At 45.3% G+C, this 18670-nt stretch overlaps 1 protein-coding gene across 16 annotated transcripts in view; it reads left to right on the forward strand.

Annotated features, from left to right (window-relative positions):
* Window positions 1-6097: 6097 nt before the first annotated feature.
* Window positions 6098-18670, forward strand: part of PTK2 (protein tyrosine kinase 2) — a 188561-nt gene continuing 175988 nt past the window's right edge. For all 16 annotated transcript variants that reach the window (XM_019657844.1, XM_019657843.1, XM_019657827.1 and 13 more), the window contains exon 1: window positions 6098-6197. The gene's annotated coding sequence lies outside the window, so the exon portion shown is untranslated. The remainder of the gene's footprint in view (window positions 6198-18670) is intronic.

Below are 18670 nucleotides of genomic sequence, written 5' to 3' on the forward strand. Positions count from 1 at the left end.
ACAAGAGACATGTACCAGTTTCTGGCATGAATTGCTAGGAATTGCGCCAGATCTTACCATTCAGAGCTGCACACACGTGTTTCTGATTATAAAGCAGCAGAGGAACCCCCTCTGCTCTTATCTATAACAATTGTATTGTTTTTACTAGGCTCTATGATGGAAATAAATTCAGATAAGCATATATAGTTCAATCAGCTTAAATGGCATTTTTAGTAAATGCTGTTAATTATAGTCTGATTTGAGTAAACACTAATGAAATGGTTTATAGCCAGAAGTCGGAAATCGATGTTTTTGCCTAAGTGGCACTATTCCCGCTCTTTAGCAGTTGGAAGACTCAGAGAAAAATACTAGTAATGTCACCACAAAAATAGTTTACCTATTTTTAAAAACACCAAGGTGTCTCCTTACAAACTTTGTATTTAATTGAAATAATCCTGCCGAAATTTTACATGCACCGCCATTTACCATAAACTCTTTGGAACGAGAAAAATGACTTCAGTTATGCATTTGAGCATCATCCAGTGATGGGGAAGAAGTGTAGCACCCTGGGTACCTGTGTGGGTACATGTGTTGTTGGTAGGTGTCACTACCTTTTTACAGGTAGATGAAACCTGGGACGGGCTCTGTACTGTCAGTTACATTTGTTTAACCCCACGTGCCGGCCCTGAGCTGAGTGCTTTAGTGCTTCATCTCCTGTATTCCTCACTGAACTCGAGAGTTACAGTGCTCTTCATAGCCTCATTTTACAGATGAAACACTGCGAGTTTAGAGTTAGCGTCACCACCCTGGGTCTCTCAGCCCGAAAGTGGCGGGTCCTAGTTGGCCAGGCTAAGGGACCAGCAGTGCACGCTGGCCTGGAGCATCTTAACCCGTCTTCTGAAGTGGGCATTAAGCGTGCAGGAGTAATTAGCGTGTCTGGGAAAGTTTACATCAGTATGTCTTCTATTTGAACCTGATACTTTCAGATCATGAAGTTCCGATCTGGCCAACATAGTGTCAGTAATATTTTAATGAATCAACAAAATTGTTTCATTATTTAAACTTAGTTTATTGGATTGTCGGAAAAGTCATGACGTAAAACATTTTTGCAACGTAAAACATGGAAAAAAATACATCATGACTTTTCGGGCAACCCAATAGAATTAAGAATTAAGTAATAGAAGGCTGCATGGTACAGTGATTGACACTTCTTATTTGTCAAAGGATGTCCTTTAGGAACTTCTCCATTTACAGAGTTTTTTCATTGGTGACCTTTTTTTGGGGCGTCAATGTTGTTTATGAATACAGTTTAGTGGGAAGCAAGGCGTAACATAAGGGAAAAACAAATTGCACGTTTCTCACACAGGTATAAGTCCCTTGTAATCCTAGTATTTATAAATCTGTAACCATTGCTGCTCTAAAAATGCTTCTGAAATGAAGGTGCTTATTCTCACCAATTTAGAATTTTCCATCCTGCGTCTCCCGGTTGACATACTCTCTACTCCTTTACCTGGGGCCAATGGACCAAAACGAAGGTGTAGAGGAACCTGAACAGTCATATCTGTTCCTGGGATCTCCCTCTGCCTCCAGATTCTGCGTCACAAGTCCTGCCGTCTGGTGGTTTGGGTTCCGCTGTGAACGCTGGGAGCGTGTCGTGTCTACTCATGGCCAGAGGACCATTTGTCTTTGCTGGACTGAAGAAAGAGCTTAAACGGTGTCATGCATTTATGTTTGTAGTGGGTTGTGTGTCTTCTCAGGAGAATTTAAGTACCTTCTCAGGAGGGCAGAGACTTGGTTGTACACGCTACCATGTCCTCAGAGCCTGACACAAGAAGCGCTTGTGAAGGAAAAGAACCCACGCATATTGATGATCGGAGAGCTGTTGCTGCCTCGCAGGCTGCCTGCTTTGCCTTGGTAAAGAACCTTGCTTCAAGACCACATAGGACCCAAACGAGGGAAGAACTTGGTGACCTGTGTTCTCACCGTTGTCTGCTTTATTTTAGGGTGCTACGATCATCACACTTGGGCCAGGAAAAACTATTGCTCTGCCCCTTTACAATTTTGAAATGTTTCCCCCCCCCCCTAGAAATTGTTCTTGTGGTTCATTAGGACTCATTCTAAGTTCTGAAGACAGAAAATTGCTCAAGGTGACACTGAATGAGTGGGATTTGTAAAAGATGCCTCCATGACTGGCCCAGAAGCTCTTATGTATCTTTTACTAATCAGCTGGATTCATTGGATGCCTAACACGGGTTTTGCATTATGCCCTGAAACCAATTCTTAAAAACCCGTCTTCCTAGTATTGCAATGCCAATTATACAGTATGCCAGCTTTCCCTTGACATGCTCAGAGACTTTTACTGTCGTGCTGTCATTCAGATCAAAGACTTTGAGTGACAGGTCACTTCCCTGCACTTAGGTGAGGACACACACAGCTCAGCGAGCCCCAGGTAGTTGGCAGCGGCTCGCAGTGTGGCCTCTGTTCGTAGAACTAAGACATTACTGAGAAACTCCGGTCAGGCCAGGCTCTGGGCTGGGGCCAAATGGTCGTTCGCATGTACCGCCCAGGAGCGTTGGTGCCTGCTGCATTGGTGAGCCGCTGCTTTGGGCATTTCAAAAGAAATGCAAGTTGTAGCAGGCAGGAATCAGTCACAATGGCAGAGGTGCGTGTGTGGTCTCCTTCAGCCACTGCCTTCACTTCAGGACTCTTAAATGTGCTTTTCAGCTTTTCGGGTCTTGGGAGACACTAAGAACCACTTTTGTTGAGGGATTTTGAATGTTTTATGCTGAGTCTTGGTTTGGATTTTAAACGAAGAATTTTACGTTGAAGCAGCTTGGATGGCTCCTGGATTTGTGGCTTTTGGCAGATAGCAGGAGAGTATGCACGGGAGTGTTTAAGGCACACGTTCCCTGGTGGTTTTGTCTTGGTGCCGAGAAACTGGCTGGCTTACACTAGAGTCAGAGTGACTGCCAAGTCTTGGAGTGACTGATGAAACAGTATTGTGTGAATCGATTTTTCTGCCTGGCATTACCTTCATATCTAACTTGAATACATTTTGTGTTGCGTTTTGTCCTTTCATTTTTTTCCTAAGAAAAATGCTAAATAAGTCACACAATGTACAACGATGGAAATGGTGGTGTGCCTCGTACGATTGTGTCTCATACTGAGTTAGATGCACCATTGGCAAACACAGTATTGTGAGCTCAGGGACAAGGACTTGATCATCCTCCCCATACCTTTGGGTCCCCGACAGCTTCCTTGTACTGCGAGAGTGGGTTGGTGGTAGCACTTCGTTTCATGACTGAAACACAGGTCCTTCTGCTCAGGCCCTGAAGGGAGCCGATTTCAAATACTAACGTAAATGGCTGTGTGGGGTCTTAAGTATATCATTGTTGTTACAAAGGCAGAAAAGAAGAATTACAGATAGACAGGTGGAATTCAGTGTCATTTCAAAACAGTGAAAAGGATGTTTCCCGCGGATTCTCCCCCACCTCCAGATCCGTGATCAAACTTTCAATCGCACAATTCTGTGAAGGCGAAAACAGAAATGAGCTGGTAGGAAAGCGCCACCTGACCAGCATCTTTCTCCCTAAAGTTGGTCAGGTGACATTAAAGTTATAGTTCATAGCGAGCATAGTGAGTTGGAGACTGTGGCCCCGTTACATGCACCAGAGTGCCCAGCCCAGCCAGCCGGGTTCTGCTGGCACTGCAGACACAACCTCAGGCTCCAGCCAGCTACCCGCCTTCTCTCGCATTCTGCAGCCCCTCCCTCTGTGACTCCTTCCCGCCCCTTCTGGTGGTTTCTGTAGTATCACCGCTTTGTGGTTTTAAATAGCCTTTTCCTGGTTATAATGAGATTGCACATCTTTTTATACATTTACTGGCCATTGGGCCATTCACCGTGTCACGAAGTGCCCATATTTTTCTATTAGGCTTTTAAAAATCGATCTGTACGCTTCTGTGTACATTCAGAACCTAAGTCCTCTGTTGGTTATATATTTTGCCACTGTTTCTTCCCGCTTGGTCACATGCAGTTTCACTGACTCAGTGGTGGGGTTTTTTTTGTGTGTGGTTTTTCTTTTTTGTGAACAGACATTCTTAAACTTAATGTAATGCAGTTTATCAGTGTTTTCCTTTATAGTTGGTGCTTTTTGTGTCTTTCCCTACCTTGAGTTGATGAGTTAATTCCTCTATTATCTTCTAAATGCTTTATAGGTTTGCCTTTCACCTTTAACTTGATAATTCTCTTGAACTGGTTTTGGTGTATAGTATGAAGAAGAGATCCAATTTCATGAACATATGAGCATCTAGTTGTCCCAACACTATTTATTGAAAAGAACATCCTTTTTCCCCAGTGCTCTGCGATGCCGCTTTTATTGTAAATGGAAGGTCTGTATATATGTGCCTCTGTTTTTGGGCTCTATTCAAGTCCCCTGGTACTAAGCTGCCTGAATTACTGTAGCTTTATAATAAGTCTTATCTCCCTCTGGCACTCGCCTCACTTGGTTCTCCTTCAAGTGTGCCTCGGCTCTCCTTGACCTTTGCGGATCTATACGTGTTTGAGAAGCACTTGTCAACTTCCACAAAATGTCTTCTGGATATTGTTTGGGATGACAGTGAATGTATAGATCAGTGTGTGGAGAATTTTTCTAGTTTTGTGTTATTGTAAATCAAGGCTTGAATATTTTTGTGCAAGCCTGTGTGTGGACATAGGCTTTCGTTTTTCCTGGGAATGGTTGGGTCTGGGACTGTAACGGTTGGAACATATGATAGGGGTCTTTTTAGCTTTTTAAGAAGGTGCCAAACTCCTAAGGAGTGTGTGACAACTCACCTGCCTAAGAACTACCCTGAAAATGGATGGGGCTAGAGCGTCGGGCCCATACCGGCTGTACTGGAAGTTGGCTTGAAATTAAATAAATAACATAGTTTTTTTTTTTAAGTGCCAAACTGTGTTCTAGAGTGGCTGCACCATTTTACGTCTTCACCAGCAGTGTATGAGAATTCCACATGGGGCAACACTTGATACGATTAGTCTTAAATTTTAGCTCACCTAATAGGTGCCTAATGGTATTTCATTGTGGTTTTAATTGACATTTCCCAAATGCCTAATAATGTTGAGTATCTTTTCATATGCTTGACATCCATATATCTTCTTTGGTGTTCAAGTATTTTGCCCATTAAAAATTTTTTTCTTACTAGGTTCTTTCCGGATACAAATCTTCTATCAGATATAAGCTGTGCTTTTCTCCCATGCTGTGGTTTGTTTTGTCATTCTCTTAACAGTGTTCTGAAGGGCAGAAGTTATGTACTTCGATGGTGTCCTGTTTATCAATTTGTTGCTTTGTGGATTGTGCTTTTTTGTTGTCATATTTAAGAAATCTTTGCCTAATCGTAGGTCACAAAGGGCTCTTTTGAGGCCTGGAATGAAGGCAGCTGCCTTCAGAGAGTGTTTGTTTTTGCTTCAGCCAGTCTGGGATCACCTTAAACCAAGTTCAAGGCTTGAGGTTCTTTGGACCACCCAGGGCTGTAATTCTGCTGGAGACATGGTTTACTGCTGCTCTTCTGTCATCCTGAACTGGGTAGCCTTTGGGGTGCTGCTTACTGAGGTTGGGTTAGACACTTTGGGGGACCCAGCCTTTGATTCCTGTCCCTCTTCCTTTGTACTGTTTTGAAAAGGAAAGTTGAAACTGTCAGAGTTGGCAAATGACTTCAGGGCAAAGGTGGTTTCTGTGCTTATTTATCTCTTTGGGTTCCTGATTTCACTTTAATTTTGGCCTGGTATTTCCTTACTGTCAGTTTTTGGTTGCTTTTAAGATTTTTAAAGTATTCAATCCATCTTTTTTAGTCTTCAGCAAGGAGAGTGCTGGCCCAAATAACAGAGCCTGCAGTTAAGGAACCAAGGGATTTATTTTTCATTTTACTCCAGTGTCTGGAGTCTAGATTTGGACTTGCTGTCTCCTGTAGTAGCCACTAGCCACATGCAGCTATTTAAGTTAAAATTAAATGAAAAGTTCTGTGCCACAGTCACACTTAGCTCCATGTCACGTGCTGAGTCCCCCCTATGGCTGGTGGCCACCGTGGTGGACAGTGCAGATAGGGGACCTTTTCCTCATTGCAGGAAGTTCCGTTGGACAGCACTGGCTGGACTGAGAACCTTGTCGGGGACTTGCCGTGGCCTGGGACCAGCACCGGTCTGCACAGGAGAACCGCCGGTACAGGTATTCTTGTTGCTTCAAGTTTGACCTTTTCTGGAACCTGCCTGTGACTAAAGGAAATGATTGAACCCCTTTAGAGGGCTTGTCTTGAGGCCTCGCCAGAAGGTGCAGGGTGGGTTCTCAGACTGGTGTAGGTGGGGAGGTGGGAAGCTGTGCTAAGCTGAGAGCAAGCCACTAAGCACTGATATTTAATTACAGATATCTGCCGATTGAGCTGAGATTTAGAGAAAACGCTTATTATGTATTGACCTGAACTCCTGCCCTTGGGGGTCAGAGTCGAGTCAACAGGCAGGTGCAATTCCCCGTTACAGGTGCTTTGCACAGCTGCTGGGTACTGTGGGGGGGTTTCAGGAAGGCTGCCCCCTGGCTTGAGGGGTCAGTGGGAATCAGCCTGGTGCAGCGGGGAAGGATGAAGGAGTGGGTCTCGGTAGGAGAAAAGCACGGCCAGGATGGATGTTGGTGGGAGTGTGCAGAGGTTGGTGTGCTGCACCTAAGGTGGGTTCTCACATCGAGAGGAAGCAGAGACCAGAGATTGAAGAAAATGTCATGAGAGGAAAACCTAAAAGGATGCAACATCCATCAATCAGTAACCCTGTTAATTGGTAAGAGTATTATTATTATTATTATTATTATTACTATTACTATTTTCGCAGTTATTAGGGATGTGTTGGAACCTCTCTTTGTAGCTCACTGAGCGCCAGTCTTTGGAGACTATGTTCACAGCTAAGATCAGAGAAAGGCTGAAGCAGCCCCCGCTGCCCCACCCACGGTGCCAGCTTCCCATGCTGTGGATGGTCCGGCACCGTATTACTGAGCACGTTTCTAGCCACTTAGGGCATAGGGACTGGTGTCTGTTACTCCACGAGAAACATTCCCCCGTGGCAGTGAGTGGGGCTGTGACTGCTTAGGTTTTGTCACAGTGAGGACGGACTGAGGGGAGGTGGAGGGGAAAGGTCAGGGCCTCAGATGTGGGCTGGTCCTTTCAGCCCTCGTGGCTGCCTGGGGAGTAGTCTGCCCATACTTGTCTGCCTTTGTTTTTGGATCAGAGAGCAAGCAGCAGAGATGAAAGCGCAGTGCAACTACACAAGGGTATGTATCTGAGCCGGACAGCCGACCTCGGAACACAGTGTGTGCCTGCAGCATGTCAGGGCTTCTTAAACTTGGACGTGTGCATACATTGCCTGAGGGTCTTGTTAAATTTCAGGTTCAAAATCAGTCTGTCTGGAGGGGGGCGTCAGATCTTGCATTTTTTAGCAGGCTCCAGGCAACACCCATGATGGTGGTCCAGGGACCCCACTTCTCATGGCAAGGCGTTGGCTTCCAAACTATGGCTCGGAAGGTGGCATTGCCCACTTAGTTTGAAAGTTGAGTAGCCTTCGGGGAGTGCAGTGGTTGAGGGCATGGCCTCGGGGTGGAATCTGACTCTGTTCTCTGGCTCATTTGTTAACTTCTCTGATCTCTATCTTCTTGTCCATTAAATTGGCCAAATACTAGAACCAGAGGCTGATGGGGGAATACATGACACAAGCATGTGATGTCCTGATGCTCACTAGTGCCTGGCTTATGAAATGTTTCACAAAAGATAGTAATTATTAAAAGCAAACATTTACATTAAAAGTTTGCCAGTTTTTTTAGGGCCGGCCGAGTGGCTCAGTTGGTTAAGAGCTCGCTCAAGAGTGTGAGCTCTGAGCAACAGCAGTTCGATGCCCGGCCCAAGCTGAACTGCTGCTGAGCTGCCAACAGGTGGGAGGATGGCTCAGCTAAAAAAAAAAAAAATTGCCAGTTTTCAAAGTTCTCTATCCTTCCTGCATCTTCACTCAGGTTTTAGGGTTGCAGCTCAAGGGGAGTGGGATAGCTCTGTCATTTACTGCCCAACACGCGGAGAAGGTAGAGGCACAGCCCTTCCATGGGAACCGGACGAAGCAGCCTGCCCCGTGGGGAAGGTGCTCACTGTACTGATTCGTAAAGACCACCTGGCACGTGGACAAGCTTACTAGTTACACTGACCTGGGAGAGGCAGCTGTTGTGTTGGGGCCTTGACAAGGATCAGAGGACTCTAAGGTCATGGGACTTGCCGCCCCCAGAAGAGTGTCCTTTCACTTGCTCAGTCTTTGATGACAGCTTCTTCCTTTCCGTTAGGATCAGAAGGTGAAATGCTGTATCTTCATGTGGAGTTTTAAATATGCGTCTTTTGTTCTTTTAGTTGCCAGTAGTAAGGATGATGGAAAACAATTTTGTACTAAGGATTTTGAAAGATGCATAAATGGGAATTGTATGACAGCTTCTATTACATGAGTATTAATAATTGAAGTTACAACACAAATCTTCAATTTTACTTTAAAACCTTGTGGAAATTTTCAGACATGTGCAAAAACAATGTTGTAATGAACTCCCTGTGTACTCATCACCACCTTCAACAATGATCATTAGTTAATTAATGTTGGTAACTCTATTCAGAGGTACCAGTTTATATTTCAAACATGTGAAGGCACTTGCTTTGGGGACAATGCTAACATTGGACAGATAATTGTGCCCCTGCTGAAATGTGACGCAGCGATTCCCAACACATTTAAGTCGGGGAAGGAATGAGATGCAGCTCTGCAGATTTCTAAGGCCGCGCAGCGAGTCGGTGATGCAGCGAGGGTCCTGAGGGTCCCGTAGTCCAGTGGCCTGGGCGGTGAGCAAGGCCGTGGGATGTCCCCACATCCCCCTGTCTGTCTGTCGTCTGCCTTCCTTCCTTATACTTGAGTCAGAATAAATGGCAGCTTGCTTCCCTTTGCGGGTTGACCTGACTTAGTCATTGGATAGAGGAGAAGCACGTGGCTTCCATAGAGGAGCGTTCATCAGAGAAATATGCTCCAAAAAATGATTTCATGAACTACTGAAGAGATAGGAAAGAATATGTTTAAGCTTGTGTGTAAGGTGCAGATCAGGGGTGCTCTGAGCGCCTGCAGGAAGGACACCTAAGCCCCCACTGATGCCCCAGCTCAAGGGCTGGCCCGTGTTCTCTGTAAAGGGCCACCAGGAAGTGCTTGAGGCTTTGCAGGCCACCTGGGGCCTCTGTCGCAAGTAGCCAGCCCTTACCACTGCAGTGGGAGAGCGCCATGCACGGTATGTGCAGGAATCAGTTATCTGCTTCCCACACAATTTCATTTCTGGACCTGCAAATTTGGATTTCATATAATTTCATGTGCAACGAAATATTATTCTTTTAATTGTTTCTTTAATCAGATACAATGTAAAGACCAGTCTTAGCTCATGGGCTGTACAAAAACCAGTACAGGGCCAGACTGGCCTGGGCTGCAGCGTGCCACTCTGATACAGAGACGAGTAAAGCCAACCCTGGGCACCTAGGCCCAGTTTAAATGTGGAGCAGTCTCAACCTGCTGAGGCCCTCAGGTGCCCCTGTCACATCCCTTCCTTCCCCTCTGTCGGGAGCCTGAGGTGACCACCCTCCCCGCAGCCCCTTAGCTCCCTACTTCACCTTCCAAGCCCTTTTCACCATCGGATGTTGTTTGAGGTTGACTTATTTCTCTTGTTTTTCTTTTTCACTTGGTTGTGATGCGTACTCTGAGGGCAAAACGTGTGTTCACTGCTGTGTGTGTCCCCAGCGCTTCAAACGGTGGTCATTGAATGAAGATTGTGTTGTCTTATCTTTGTGTCGCTTTTGCCTGTTTCCAGCTTTATATTAAGGGAATCACACTGTATGTGTGTTTCTGTGACTTGCTTGTCCCCGCTCAGCTCTGTGACTCTGAGCCTCACCTGAGGGCTTGGTTGTTGGCAGTGCTCATTCATTCTCCCTGGTGTATAATTGGCCTGCAGTTGACGGGTGCTAGGGCTGTTGGCAGACTCCTGCTGTTGCAGACACTGTGACACACCCCTGCCTCTCGTGCGTGGACGTGTCCAACCGGTACATCTGGGAGTACGCGAGCTGGCCGGCCCTGCGCCAGAGCGCTTTCAGTGTACTCGGTTCCCTTCACATGCACGCTAACGGAAGGAGGAAGGACTCCTGGTGCCCAGTATCCTGCCACAAATGTTATTCGCTTGGCTTTTTCAGTGTTGCCTTTCTGGTGCATGTGTAATAATATCTATTTGTTGCTTTTAATTGAATTTCCCTTATTACTGATGCTACTGAGCCTCTTTTAATACAGTGGCCGTAGCTCTGCTCTCTTCTAGGAAGGACTTGTGAAGTCATTGGCCTAATTTTCTTTTTAGGTTTTTCTTACTGACTTGTAGCTGTTCATTCTATGTGTAGATGACAATGCTTTGTTATTATATAAGTTGTAAATATTTTCTTCCAGTTTCCGGTTTGTCTCTACTTTTGAGGTGTCTTCGGACTAAAGTTCTCATTTTAAGATTTTTTTTTATTATTTTTTATTTTTTTTTATTTTTATTGGGGAATTGGGGGGATGGGAACAGTGCTGGGGAATTGGGGGAAGGGGAACAGACAAGTTGCTGTCGTTTTGTTCTTCAATCTAGTTGTGGAGGATGTTGCTTCACTGGCCCAAGTTGGCACCATCATTGCTCTCTTCTCTGGCGAGGCAGATCAGTCGCCGGCTTCTGGACGGCCGCTCACTGCGGCTGCTGGCCGCTCAGTTCTCATTTTAATATCGTCGATTTTATCAGTGTTTTCCTTTATGATTTGTATTTTTATGTCTCAAGGAATCTTTCCTCACCTGAGGGCTAAATTTTGATGTGAGGTATTTTTGTTATTCAGTCCATAAAGCATTTATTGTTCAAATCTATAAATATGTTCACTGTTTAGAGATCTGTTCTAATTTCCATTAATTCCTTTGATGACTCATGATTTAAAGTGTTTGATAAATTCCAAATGAATTTTTTTCTGTACCTCTTTGTGACTTAATATTGCATTGTAGTCAGAAATGTGTTATGTGTGTGTGGACCCAATTCTTAGAAGTTAATGTTGTCTTAAATAGACGTATATCATGGTTCTCTTGGGCTAATAAAACCTTGGTCTCACTCAGAAACCTCCTGGCACCAAGCTGCTTAACTGCCAGCTTTGTGTAATTTATACCTTGGTTATGCAAAATAAGTTACAGTAATAGATTAGACTCAGTAGAGTTCCTTGTATTTCCTTTCCACCTCTGGAAACACTTGTGCTGTTTCGTGGCTCATGTCGAGGTGTTAATGTCCATTATCAGCTTTTGGCCTCTGTTCTGCCCACACTGAAGCCTCAGGACAGGTGACCGCCTCACCTGCTAGTGTGTTTTAGCTCAGCTGACAGACAAGGGCTTCACGCTGTGATCGCAGCTGCCTGCCTGCTTGCAGTGGGTTTGTTAATTAAGCTGTTTACTTTCTCAGGGACTAAAAGAAAAGAAAGAACATTTTCAGTTTGTGGTTCTTCTGAGGCCATTTAGCCTAGTGCTTATTTTGGGTGCCCTTTTCATTTTTGTTTTGTTTGTTTAGAAAAAAGTAGCATTAACTTGGAAATTATGAAAATTAAATAATGAATCAAAAATTAAATTTTGTCCTTCCCCTAAAGTCTCAGGTGTTCGTAAATGAAGCTGTCCAGCAATTGGAGTTTGTGTAGAGGGGCCGGTCTTTTTAATAGAAAGTGCATCTCCTCTGGGAGACAGAGGGCCGAGGTGCAGATATGGGCTCTCGGCCTTTGGTGATGTGACTGCTGGCAAGTTGTTGAGTGTCTGTAATTCTCAGTGTCCTCACTGATAGTCTGTATGTATGATTTCAGCCTTCGAGGTTACATGGCCAGTTACTGTGTAAAGTGGATACGTGTGTAAAGTGCTAGTATTAGATCTTGCACAGACTTGTGTAGTGTTTCACTACTAAAGGCGAGTCCTTGGCAGTTGGTGTGTTTCCCTAGCTTGTTTGGAGCTGGTCTATTCAGTTAATAGGTTTGTTTAGCGTTTATTACGTGTCTGTCTTGTGTCTGGTACAGTGCTAAGCTCTGGTGGCACAGACATGAGGGGATCAAGATTGATCCAGTCAGTGGCGTGCGGCACGAGGCCTGCAGTGCTGTGGCATAGCAGGTGTTTCGAGGACCCCCGAGGGCACGTTCCCAGGGATGGTCAAGTTCAGGCGGCAAGCTCTCCTTGTGAAAGGCCAGACAGTAAACAATTAGGCTTGGTGGGCCACGTATGGCCTGTCACTTTTCTTTTAATCCTTTAAAGTGGTTAAAAGCCATTTTTTAGCCTAGGAACGATACAAACACTGGCTGTGGACCAGATGTGGTGACCTCTGGAGGTTCTAGCTGTCTGAAAGGGTCTGCGGAAGCTCAGGGACGATGGGAAGCAGGAAGGGCCTTCGAGACAGAGGACACACCTGTGCAGAAGTGCAGAGTGTGAGAAGCGTGGGCGTGTGGAAGGGAATGCTTGTATCCAGTGTGGGGCACAGCATGGGTGCGGAGAGAAGGAGGTGAAGTTGATGTTACAGGCAGATCCCTGCAGTTTTTACTTGATTCTGGTATGGAACAGGTTTACATGGCAGGAAATGGTTGGACTGGAGTCACAAGGCTCACGCTAGAAGGGAAGAGGAAGCAAACCTTTGTCCTTAAAGGAAATGGCTGCCCAGTGTCGCCTCGCTAGTAAAGTGACGGGCAGAGTTCAGATGGCCTGATTTCACAGCTTGTGCGCTCTTAAGGATATAATCATGTTGCACAGATAAATGAAGAAGGCCTTAATGAAGGGTGCGACTGAGGAGCCTGCGTGCCTGACCTGAAGCCTGTTGCTGAGCTCGGCCCCAGCAGGTCAGGGAAGTGAGGGCCGAGACCAGCAGTCCAGGGTGGTGCCCGCATGGCTCCTAGACTCCTTCTTTGGTGACAAGCGCATGATGCTCTTTCTGCTCTTCAGCAAATACTAATGAGGGAACATTTGTATTGAGGAGGAAACATGCTCTCGTAGGTCTGTGAACCCCAGAAATTGTACAGCTGTGTGTGCATGTGAATAGTTTTCCCTGGGGAGGGACCCTGGGTCTTTAATCAGATTATCGAAAGGAGCCCAACCCCAAGGGAGAGCCGCTTCTTGTTGGATTGTGGACACCTGGCTCTCTGCAAAGGCTTGAGGCGGGAAGGGAGGGCTAATCATCCCAATAACAGGACTTTTACTGTAAATCTAATGCCTCCCAAACTGCCAATCAAATGCAAACACAAGCAGCTGTCTCATAAATGGAACCATTTCGACCAGCAATTAAAGTGTTGCCGTGTCCGTCCTTCCAAAAGCTAAAACAAGACCCGTTTCTGGTGCATTGAAGCCAGCCAGGTGTTTGGGACTCTAATTGCACGGAATATGCTCAACGTGCTATTTATTGTGCATTAGACAAAGCTAAAGTGTTACACTCTCAGCCACATCTTACAGTCACGTGGCTGTGTGAGACAGACAGGTGTCACTGTTCAGGGTAGGATGTGCCAGCACCAAACATGAGTGTGGTTTCCTCTGTCCAGCTAGAAATGTGTGACTAGTGCGTTTGAAGCAGCACCTGCACCATGTGGTGGTGAGCTTGTAGGTGAGCCCTGTGTGGGAGAGGCAGGGCCGCGGTGACTCCGGCGGAAGTGCACGCCCCAGGCACTCATCTGGTGGGCTGGCCATCTTGACATGAGCATTACTATAGTCAGGTAGAAGTTACAGACTCCAGATTAGAGAGGTGGTGACCTTGGGTAGAGATGAATGTCCTGTAGGGGTGGGTCTTAGAGGGGAGAGGTTGGACACGTTTTCCTCTGAGAAAGTTCCTCTTTCCTGTGGAGAGAAATTGTGACCTCTGCCAAGCACAGAGTTGTGAATGACCAAGAAATGATGGAATTCAGTGATGATGTAGAAGGTAAAACTGAAAACGTAGACCATTTAAGATTTCAGGCTGGGGGGGGGTGGGTAGTTGTGATTCATTGTTGGCGAAAAGCTTTCGATCATCCTTGGGCTTAGGTCATGGCAAAGTTTAGGTGGCAGTTTTGCTTTTTGTTTGGAAAAATAGCATTAGCCGTTTCTTTAAGGAATCGACTTGATAGAACGGGTTGCAAGAGGAACTTAGTTTAGATGCAGGTTGTTTACATCCGAATTAATCTTTTTAAGATTGTAGTTAACATTCACTGTTGTATTAATTTCAGGTGTACAACAGTGATTCATTGAATTAATTTTGACAGCTCACAGTTGATTATTTGGTTGATGAAGAGTTGATGTCTTTGATTTTCATCTATCCTACAAGTCTGCCCTTTTGACCATTTCATTGGAACGCATTCAAACTTCTCCTCTGGGTGTTTGCCCCCTTTATTCTTATTGCTTTTGATAATCTAGAGCTTGAGAGGTTCATCTAAATTTAGGGATCTGCTGGTCCAGGGCTCTTGCTTTTGAGACAAGGAAATAACTTGGGGAGGGTCAGTGACTTTGGTGGTGAACCGGGAGAGCTGGCCAGAGAATCTTACCTGTCTTGACTTTTAGCTCAGTGGCGATTCTTCTAGTAGATGAGAAGGTTGTGAAGACGGCTTAGAAAACTCAACTTCCCTGTTAACTGGCAGAGAGGCGATCGAAACAATTGACATTATTGACAAAATGGCATAAGAAGTGGGCATCATGGAATCTATTACCGAAATTGTTCACAAGCAACTTGAGGCTTCCATTCACTTTTTTCCACCTTATCTTGGATAGTTGCAAAATGACAAGACTTACATATTGATATGTTCTAAGTTTTAAAAGACTAATAAAGTTCTTCTCACCTACCTATCACACTAACGGGGTTTCCATGAGGCGCTCTCCAGCACCTACCTACCCTGTGCAAACACCGTGCCGGCTTATGGGGATTCATGGGAGTGACAGCCCCTGTTCTTCTGAGGCTTTTAGGTGGCTCAGTAGTTCTGAGGGAGGTGTGCAGAAGAGCCACTAAGGAGGGTGCATTAGAAATGCAAATGCCAGGGGCCATCCCCCAGAGTTGGTGAATACGCACTCCTGGGATAGGGCCTCTGGTTCTGGTACCGCAATTCCTGTCAAATAAAAACATTACGGTGTGTCCTCATCCACCTTATTCACTGGATCTGGCACCATGCAACTTCTGGCTTGTCCCCAAAGTCAAAATGATTCAGGACATCGAGGCAGCCATGACAGCGCAACTAAAGACACTCACGAAAGAGGACTTCCAGAACTGCTTCAGACAGTGGCAAGAACGATGGGATAGGTGTGTTCGAAGTGAGGGGGAGTATTTTGAGGGGGATTAATGGCAGTGTGTCTTTTACTGTAATAATTTTCTTTTTATTTAAACACTCACTGTACTGTTTGATCACACTGCGTATGTTGCAAATCACAGAGACCTGCAGCTCTGGAGGCCCCAAGACTACCTGAAGGCTCAGTGATTTTCTATAAGGACTCACAGAACTCAGGAAAGCCATTTTACTCACCGTTATGGTTTATTGCAGTGAAAGGATACCGAAGAAAATAAGGAAATGGCACACAGGGCAGAGTCCAGGGGAGACCAGGCCTGAGCTTCCAGCCTTCCTGTCCCAGGGGGGTCGTGCTTAGTCCTCCAAGCAGCTGGTGTGTGGCAACACACACTCGGTACTGCCAACCGGATAGCTCACTTGAGCCTTGGTGTCCAGGATATGTATTGGGGGGGCAGTCACAGAGGCACTGCCAGCATGGCTGAACTTAGTCTCCAGACCCTCCAGATGTCAAGCTGGTAGAGTGTGTCCCCAGGCCCCACCATAAATCACATCGTCAGCATAGGCCATCTGGTGACACCCAGGGCCCCCAGCTAACCAGACAGCCTTATCAGGCAGGAGATTCTGTGGGCTGACAGGTTATTTCCCAGGGCCAGGGCATGCACAAAACCTCTCTTTGGTCAAGTTTAATCCTTTATTGCATGAGGCCTAAAAAAGTAAATGATTATTTCTGTCATTACTAGCGAGTTTAAGAAATTACTGCTTTTCGGTAGAAGATGTATGTTGCAACCACATGCAGTATAATGTACCACAAAATAAAAATATTAGAATTTTTACAAGTAAGATGTTTCCAGAAGTGTGTCATATTTGACACCTGTCCTAACTTTTTAAAATTAGGAATTTGAATAAAAATCAGGAGTCATGCTGGGAGATAGCTTATTTTTAGAATAAAAAAGTTAAAATGTTTTGACAGGTTGTGCTAAATGAAGTGCTAAAATCAATATGGTAAAATTTATCAGGAATAAAAGTAAAATGGCGGACTTAAAAAGGGAACCAGCTGAGAAGGTGGGAGAATTCTATTAGACCCTTCTTGGCATTTGCCTGTTAGCGTGTCATTTCATTGCAGATTGATCGTTTCCAACTGATGGTTGGTCCGTTGGCGCCATTTTTCCAACAGCATTTGCTGACTTTAGGTCTCTGTCACATTTTGATTCTAGCAATACTTCAAATTTTTCATGGTTATTATATTTGTTATGATGACTTGTGACCAGTGATCTTGGATATTACTACTATAATTGTTTGGGGGTGCTATGAACCGTGCCCACATAAGACGGTGAACTTAATTGATACATGTTATGTGTGTTCTGACTGCTCCACTGACCAGCCATCCCCCCATTCCCTGTCTCTCTCCCTCGGGCCTCCCTGTTCTGAGACACAACAATATTGAAATCAGTCCTATGAATAACCCTCCAGTGGCCCCTAAGTGTGCAAGTGAACGGAAGAGTCGCCTGTCTCTCACTTTAATCAAAAGCTGGGAATGGTTAAGCTCAGTGAGGAAGGCGCATGGAAAGCCGAGATGGGCTGAAAGCTAGGCCTCTTGCGCCAGTTACCCAAGTTGTGAATACAAAGGGAAAGTTCTTGAAGGAAATGAGAAGTGCTACTTCAGTGAACACACGAATGGTAAGAAAACAAATCAGACTTATTGCTGATACGGAGAGAGTTTTAGTGGCTTGGGTAGAAGATCAAACCAACCACAACATTCCCTAAGCCCAAGCCTAATCCAGAGCAAGGCTAACTCTCTTCAATTCTGTGAAGGCTGAGAGAGGTGAGGAGGCTGCAGAAGGAAAGTGTGAAGCTGGCAGAGGCTGGTTCATGAGGTTTAAGGAGAGAAGGTGTCTCCGTAACATGAAAGTGCAAGGTGAAGCAGCAAGTGCTGATGGGGAAGCCGCAGCAGGTTCTCCAGAAGAGTCAGTGACGAAAATTCATGACAGTGGCTACACTGAACAACAGATTTTCAGTGTAGACAACACCACCTCATATTGGAAGAAGATGCCATGTAGGACCTTCACAGCTAGACAGAAGTCAGTGCCTGGCTTCAAAGCTTCAAAGGACAGGCTGACTCTCTTGTTAGGGGCTCATGCAGCTGGTGACTTGACGTTGAAGCCAGTGCTCATTTACTATCCTGAAAATCCTAAGGCCCTTAAGAGTTACGCTAAATCTACTCTGCCTGCGCTCCAAAAGATGAAATCATAAAGCCCGGACGTCAGCACATCTGCTCACAACGTGGTTCACTGACTATTGTAAGCCCACTGTTGAGCCCTACTGCCCAGAAAAAAGCCTTCTTTCAAAATATGGCTGCTCATCGACAAGGCACCTGGTCACCCCAGCGCCTTGATGGAGGTGGACGAGACGAAGGTTGCTGTCATGCCTGCTGACATAACTAACACCCATTCTGCAGCCCATGGATCAAGGAGTCATTTCGACTTTCAAGTTTTATTATTTAAGAAATACATTTCTTAAGGCTATAGCTGCCATAGATGGTGATTCCCTTGATGGATCTGGGCAAAGTAAATTGTCCAGATCTGGAAAGGATCCCCCATACTAGATGCCATTAAGAGTATTCATGATCATGGGAAGAAGTCAGAATATCAGCATTAACAGGAGTTTGGAAGAAGTTCATTCTAACCCTCGTGGATGACTTTGAAGGGTTCAGGATCAGGATTACTACAGAGGAAGTAACTGTGGATGTGGAAGAAACAGCAAGAGAACTAGAATTAGCAGAGGAGTCTGAAGATGTGACTGAATGGCTGCAATCTCATGATCAAAGTTGAATGGGTGAGGAGTTGCTTCTTACAGATGAGCAAAGAAAGTGGTTGCTTGAGATGGAATCTACTCTGGTGAAGATGCTGTGACTATTGAAATGACAACAAAGGGCTTAGACTATTACATAAGCTTAGTTGATAAAGCAGTGGCAGGGTTTGAGAGGACTGACTCCAACTTTGAAAGAAGTTGTACTTTGGGTAAAATGCTATGAAATACCATTGCATGCTTCAGAGAAATTGTTCATGAAAGGAAGAGTCAATGGATACAGCAAACTTCATTGTGGTCTTATTTTAAGAAATTGCCACAGCCACCCCAACCTTCGGCAGCTACCCTGCCTGACCAGTCAGCAGCCATCGCCATGGAGGCAAGACCCTCCACCAGCAAAAGGTTGTGATCCGCTGAAGGGTCAGATGATGGTTAGCGTTTTTTTAGCAATAAAGTAGTTTTATTTATTTTTATTTTTTTAGATTTTATTGGGGAATTGGGGGAGGGGAACAGCATTGGGGAATTGGGGAGGGGGAACAGACAAGTTGCTGTC

Source organism: Hipposideros armiger, unplaced genomic scaffold, assembly GCF_001890085.2.
Source record: "Hipposideros armiger isolate ML-2016 unplaced genomic scaffold, ASM189008v1 scaffold_280, whole genome shotgun sequence".
Taxonomy (NCBI): Eukaryota; Metazoa; Chordata; class Mammalia; order Chiroptera; family Hipposideridae; genus Hipposideros; species Hipposideros armiger.